Source organism: Ceratotherium simum, chromosome 37 (genome assembly GCF_057802395.1).
Source record: "Ceratotherium simum simum isolate JZ-2026a chromosome 37, ASM5780239v1, whole genome shotgun sequence".
In the NCBI taxonomy this organism is placed as follows: Eukaryota; Metazoa; Chordata; class Mammalia; order Perissodactyla; family Rhinocerotidae; genus Ceratotherium; species Ceratotherium simum.
The window spans coordinates 22,980,622-22,987,960 of NC_141936.1; positions in this window are offsets into that span (position 1 = coordinate 22,980,622).

The window sequence follows — 7,339 nt, forward strand, 5'->3', positions numbered from 1 at the left end:
CTATCTAAACTCTCCCACCATCTGTTATAATGTAGTCTGAAGGGACCTGGACTATATGGACATTCTGCAGAATATCACATTGGTCATCTATGTCAATGACATTAGATCTGATGAGTGCAAAGTGGCAAATGCATTGTAGGCCTTGGCAAAGACGTGCACTTCAGAGGATGGGAGATAAATCCTACAGTCTCAGGGACCTATCACTGCAGTGAAGTTTTTAGGGGTCCAGTTGTCTGGGGAATTCTGGACTATCCTCTCCAAAGGAAGGGTTGAGTTATTTCATGTTACACCTCCCACCTCCAAGAATCCAGCAGAATGCTTGGGAGGCCTCTTCATGTTCTCACTTGAAAATACTGCTCCATTCCATATAAGTGGGTGATGTGAAAAACTGCCAGCTCTGAGTGGGGTCCAGGCAGGAAAGGGCTCCAAAGCAGGTCTAGGCTATGGCCAGGTGGCCTGGCACTTGAATCATAGGACCTTACAGACCATTTAGTGTTAAAAGTCTTGATGATAAGGAAAGATGCCACATGGAATATATGGAAAACCTAGTAGGAAAACGACAACACAGACCCCTAGGGTTCTGGAGCAAGGCCGTGACATTTGCAGAAGAGAATTACACATCATTTGAAAAACTGCTCATCATGAGCTGAGTTTTTCTCAGATCTACCAAGGCATAAGCCAAAGTCTAGCAGCAATCCAATTTTTTCCTGTTTTTTTTTAAAAATAAACTTCTAATTTTAGAATAGTTTTTTTTTTTTTTGTGAGGAAGATCGGCCCTGAGCTAACATCTGCCAATCCTCCTCTTTATGCTGAGGAAGACTGGCCCTGGGCTAACATCCATGCCCATCTTCCTCCACTTTACATGGGACGCCACCACAGCATGGCTTGACAAGCAGTGCGTCGGTGCGTGCCCGGGATCCGCACCGGGATCCTCACCGGCGAACCCCGGGCCGCCGCAGCGGAGTGTGCGCACTTAACCGCTTGCGCCACCGGGTGGGCCCCTAGAATAGTTTTAAATTTACAGAAAAGTTGCCAAGATAGTGCAGAGAGTTCCTACACACCTCACACCAAGTTTCCCCTATTATTACCATTTTACCTTAGTACGGTACATTTGTCCCACTGAATGGACAAATATTGATACATTATAATTATTAACTAAAGTCCACAGTGTATTCAGATATCTTAGTTTTTACCCGATGTCTTTCTGTGTTCCAGGATCTCTTCTAGGGCACCGTATTGCATTTAGTCATCATTTTCCTTAGGCTCCTCTTGGCTCTGATAGTTTCTCAGACTTCCTTTGCTTTTGATGACCTTGGCCGTTTTGAGGAGTGCTGTTCAGGAATCTGGAAGAGAGAGATGATAAGCATTAGTGTGGCCTTGAGACCAGCCGCAGCAGTAGGGCGGTAAGTTGTCCAGGTAGCCTTCTTCATGTAATTTTCCTCGGGAAAAGAAATGCACCAGGCTCCCGGAGGAGCTGTCCCAGAACTTGCCATACAAAGCAAGTGGATCCGAGCAGCACAGGGGTGACTGTAGTGGATGATGTGGGGTACTACCCAGGTCTGCCCCTTTGGGGCTGAAATATTCACTCCATCAGCTGCTGGTGGTATTGGTGTCTGAGCTCTCAGCTGAGTCTCTCTCTGGGAGTTGCCATCACCCAAGGTTACTCCCCTGTCTGGGGGCATCTTGTGTCTACTAACTAGCTAATTGGTGCGGGGCTATGAAGGGTTATGCCAGCTCCAGAGTTCCCCGTTCGATTGGCTGGGCCTTTGTTGTGACTACATCTCAGTCAAATTTCCCCCAATCCTGCCTTCCCTCTCTCCTCCATACGTATTTGTTAATAAAATTCTTGCTCACCAATCTCCATTTCAGAATCCTTTCCCTAGGCAACTCAGTTGTGACAGTTTCTGAGTCAACAATGCAGTACTCGAGTCTGACACGTACATGGTGATTCTGTTAGTTTTATTATAACCAAGCCAGAGCATTTATCTATTGAAATATGTATTATTTTATTACAAATCATTATAAAAATGTATTTATCTTTGAAATTAGTGAAGACATTATTTTTAAAAATTTAATCTTAGGTAGGTATAATTATCAGTGAATTCATTTAACATAAGTGGTTAAATGTTTTTCAAGACCGTCATAAAAGTTCCTTGTCTTTAGCTAAGACATTAGATCTCAGTTTCCCTCAGAGTTGCCTGTTTAAGTCAGTACCTTCTGGAAGAGGACTGCATTGACAGCTGCAGAAACCAGTTTGATTATTCTCCAATGATCAGAGAGGGATAATGGCACAAACCTGGCTTCTTTTCCATTGTATTAATGCATTTATTCATTTCCTCAGGTCTCTTCCTATTACTAATATCACAAGAAATATGTTTAAATTCAATTAAGTTGCATTGAAAGGAGTATACTCGTAATTTCCCCATCACTACCATGTACAGAATGAAAATGGCCAGTCACTGTGGACTTTCTATTTACAATGTCTCAACAAGGGTTATTATTAGCTTCTGGAGTATTATTCCATATTCTGTTTTGACACATTACAAATGGACACATGGCATCCCAATTTTCAAATCCCTTAACATGTGGGTTTAGAACACCAGGCTGTGGAGAACTGAGTCAGGAAACCAGGTTGTAGCTTGAGTCTCACCCTTTGATAATTTAGTAACTAAATGAGGTTTCTCTGATTTTTCTACTCATCTATGTTCTAAGTATTTAGTGAGATTAAGTTTAGAAAGAACAATATTACAAATGCAAAAATAAAATTATGACATTTATAATAGCTGGGTAAACCATAGACCTATACTAGATCATTATGTTTTTCAAAAACCAACAGCTATAGTTTTTAGGTAGCAATTTACTTTAAAAATTCTCTATTAGTAATGTGAAATGTATAAGTGAACTTTATCATATATCCTATAATCATGTTGTTAGTCTTTGCAGTATCCTAATCAGGAACCCACTTTCCAAAGATAGTTGTTTAATCATTCCAATTATCCTTATCAAAATGTACACCAGAAGGTTCAATAAATTGCATAAAGGGTGTTAGGAATGATTTTCTCATTATGGAATAAGTAGTCGTCAAGATAAGCTAGAAAGGCTGGCCTCCATCATCTTTGCGGGAAGAAGGTGTTAAGAATCTGTTAAACTCAGCAGTGCTGGAGGCCTAGAGCCCCATTTGTCCCGTGTCTGCCTGCTTCACAGACCTGACACTGTGTTATCTGATTCTGTTAATGGAATATTGTTGTGTCTACCTAAAAATGAAACTTCCACTCATGTTTCTTTCCAACTTTCATTTCAATATTGTGGGTCCTGAGAAAAGAAAGGGAGATTTCTTTGGGATTACAGGAAGCAAGTGTGTAATTCCTGGCTAATAAGTTTTGAACGTTTAGAAGAATTTGGGCTAAGGTGCGCTTTCCTTGAAACATAGCACCTGGTTGTAAGATTGTGGGGGAGGAGACATATGGCCTTCACCTTTCTCTTCTAGTTGCTGGAGATCACTGATATTTACTAGAAGACTGACATTTGATGAAAGGTCACATTGACTTAAAGTCAATTTCTACTCCATTTTTAAAATATGAAAGTCAAGCAGAAAATTTTAAAATAGAAAAAAACAAACCATAATACTAGGATTCTAATACAACCATTCATATCATTTTGGAAGACTTCATTGTTTTCATGTGCATATTTGAGATTTATACGTACAATTTGATATCATGATTATTAAATTAAGTCAGGGGTCATGAACTCAAATGTCTCCAAGTGTCGCTGGGTAGGGACTGTGAATGAAAGGGGGTTATGTGTTCCTTACTCTAAAGGGAGCAGTTACTGCTCAGCTCCAAATGATTGTTGTTATGTAAAAGGGCTCAGTTTTGCCAGTTATGATTTTTTTTGACGAGTCAGAGAGACGTGATTTTTATGTAAATTTTAAAATATTGGTTACTAAATTAAAAATTTAAAAACATTGCATAAGCCAAAGATATATACATGAACTGACAGTTTACCATATTTGACAGGTCATAAACATTTTGTTACCAAGTAGCCCCTGAGAGCATCATTTTTACAAAGCTGCATGACATTAAATTGAGTACATGTAACAAATTTTACAGTCTTTCATCTGTTTTTGGACATTTAGAGGTTGTTTCCAATTTTTCTCTGCAATGAACATCTTCATGCATTGTTTTGTCCTGTGTTCTTAGTAGCATTGCAAAATCAGAGGTCATGAATATTTAAATCATTCTTTATGTATGTCATCAAATATTTTCCAGAAGTTTCCAATTTATGCTCTTTCTAGCATTGATGTATAAGAATATAGTTTCACCATCTCTTTGTTGTCAATGGGATATGTACCAGGAAAAAAGTTGCCATAGGAAAAAAAAGGTACCTCTTGTTGATTTAATTTGTGTCTGTTTATTAGTTAGGGGAACGTTATTCCATATGCTCTTTACCACTTTTGTTTCTTTGATGACTTGTCTATTTGTTTCCTTTGTCTTTTGTCTATGGGGAGAACTCCTACTTTGAAATTTTAACAATGTCAGTCTATGCAGGGGCCAAGTAGAAATAAACGTCGACACCTGCTTCATGTTTAAAACATCTGTTTTATGGGGCTTTTCTTTTCTTTCCTACTTGTCAGCTTTCGTCCTTGGATCTCTTACTGTCTCACTTGGCAGCATCCATGACAGAGGCAAAATGAATTGGAAGGCATCTTTAAATAGCCTTTGACACTGGCCGTGTCTCCTTAATTCATTTTGTGGGATCTAGTTCTCAAGGACTGAGACTGCTACAGTTTTACACCTATATTTTATGATTAGTTACTGAGTTATTAGTTATGAATTATTTTGAGGTTATAAATACAAGTCTTAATACTGTGATATGAGGTACAAGACTAACTCCTGGCCTTGAGATTCTAGACTCAAAATTCCAGAGCTTAGAGAGATCTTACAAGCCATTTATTCCAAATTGCTTATTTTGCTAATGTGGAAATTGAGTTCAGGTTACTTCTCCAAAGTCACAGCTAACACGTAACTGCAACACAGCCTACTACCTGGGCCTCTGATCTCTAGTTTAATATTCTTTCCATTTCACCATGCTGCCTTCCTCTGCTGCTGCATGCATTGCTACATTTTGCAATATAATTTGATCCTGATGTACCTGGAATCAGCTAATGAATGGCTGCATTGCTATATATTCACGCCAGAAATCCATTACAGAAAATAATTATTTTGCTCTTTCAAGCCTGATGAAAAATTTCCATCGAGCCATGGAAAAACTTTATGAATATCAGTTTTGTTATTCTTTTACTCCAAGAGATATGGTGGTAACAGTGGGAGCCAAGAAGTAAGAGAAATCAAATCACCAAATGTTTCACTTTATTAATAACCAAAGTACAAAAAGGCACTCCAGATATTTTATTAGCAGTAACTCCATTAGCATCGTTACTGCAGAGGTTCAAATCCAATTTGGGGCAACCCATTGAACTGGTGATTTCTATCCAAAGGCGTTTGGTGTCAATAAAATACACACAACAAAGGAATTGCCTGCTTTGTTCTAGAAGCTGCACATTCACACATAGATATCCTGAACCTCCCTCTCTGTTGAAGGGTCTTCATCTTTCTTTGTGTCAGCTGAGCAGGTGGCCTGAAGGGTCTTGTCTTTCAAGTGAAGCAGGGGTCCTAGTAGTTTGAAAGTTTGAAACTAGTAGTTTTCTTTTTATTTATTTATTTATTTGGTGAGGAAGATTGGCCATGAGCTAACATCCATTACCAATCTTCCTCTTTTTGCTGAGGAAGATTAGCTGCTGAGCTAACATCTGTGCCCATCTTCTATTTTCTATGTGGGATGCCCCGCCACATGGCTTGATGAGTGGTGTAGGTCCACACCTGGGATCCAAATCTGTGAACCCTGGGCTGCCGAAGCAGAGCATGCCAAACTTAACCACTGCGCCACCGGGCCAGCCTCTGAAACTAGTAGTTTTCAATCTTGGGGGTCTTGTTAGATATGCAGGTGCCTGAGTCCTACTAAAGATAGTATGACTCCGTAGGACTAGCATGGAGACTGGGAATATTCATTTTAATAGACTTTTAATTTTTGAATAGTTTTAGATTTATGGAAAAATTGCAAAGATAATACAGAAAGTTTCCACATACTCCACTCCCAGTTTCCCATATTATTAACATCTTACATGACTATGGTACATTTATCACATCCAGTGAACCAATATCATTACTAACTAGAGTCCATACTTATTCATATTTCTTTAGTTTTTACCTAATGTTCCTTTTCTGTCCCAGGAGCCCATCCAGGATACCACACTCCATTTAGTTGTCAAGTCTCCTTAGGCTCCTTGGGCGTGACAGTTTCTCAGACTTTCCTTGTTTTTGAGGAATACTGGTCAAATATTTTGTAAAATGTGTCTCAATTGGGATTCATATGATATTTTTCTTGTGGTTAGATTGGGAGGGAGACCACAGACGCCAAGTGCCGTTTTTATCCCATCATATCAAGGGCAGGCACAGTCCACGTGTCTTACTGTGACGATGTGAATCCTCATCACCTGGCTGACAGACTCTGCAGCTTTAACTCCTCACGCTCCAGGAGACTTCCATGCAGGTGGTCTTTGGAGCATGTCTGGAGGAAGACCAGATGTTGTGTTCACTCTAGAATTTAGGCATGTCGGAGGATGTCCGAGGGATTAGTGGGTAAAGTGAGGATTGGATTCAGTTGTGAGCAGTAGCGAACTCTACACATAAGGGGCTTATTTGTCTTATGCAGCAAGAAGTCTGGGAATGCACAGTCTGTGCATCAAGTGTGTAGCCCCTCATCCTCAACCTGTGACTTTAATCCTCATGGCTCCAAAAGGGCTGCTACCGCCAGACTTAGCATCTACATCCAGGAAGGAGAAGGTTAAGGGCATAGGGATGAAGGGCATGTTAGCTGTGACTGTCACTTTTAAAAAGAGGTCTACTTAGGGGCCGGCCTGGTGGTGTAGTGGTTAAGTTCACACGCTCTGCTTTGGTGGCCTGGGGTTCGCAGGTTCGGATCCCGGGCATGGACCTACCCCCAGCTTATCAAGCCATACTGTGGCAGGTGTCCCACATATAAAGTAGAGAAAGATGGGCACAGATGTTAGCCCAGGGCCAACCTTCCTCAGCAAAAAGAAGAGAATTGGCAACAGGTGTTAGCTCAGGGCTAATCCTTCTCACCAAAAAAAAAAAAAAAGAGGTCGACATATAAACTATGCTTGTCCAGAGCTGGGCCACTAGGCCAGCCATGACTAAATGGGACTCTAAGAAGGTGAATAATTTTAACTGGGCACATAACCACCTTGAACAAAAACGGA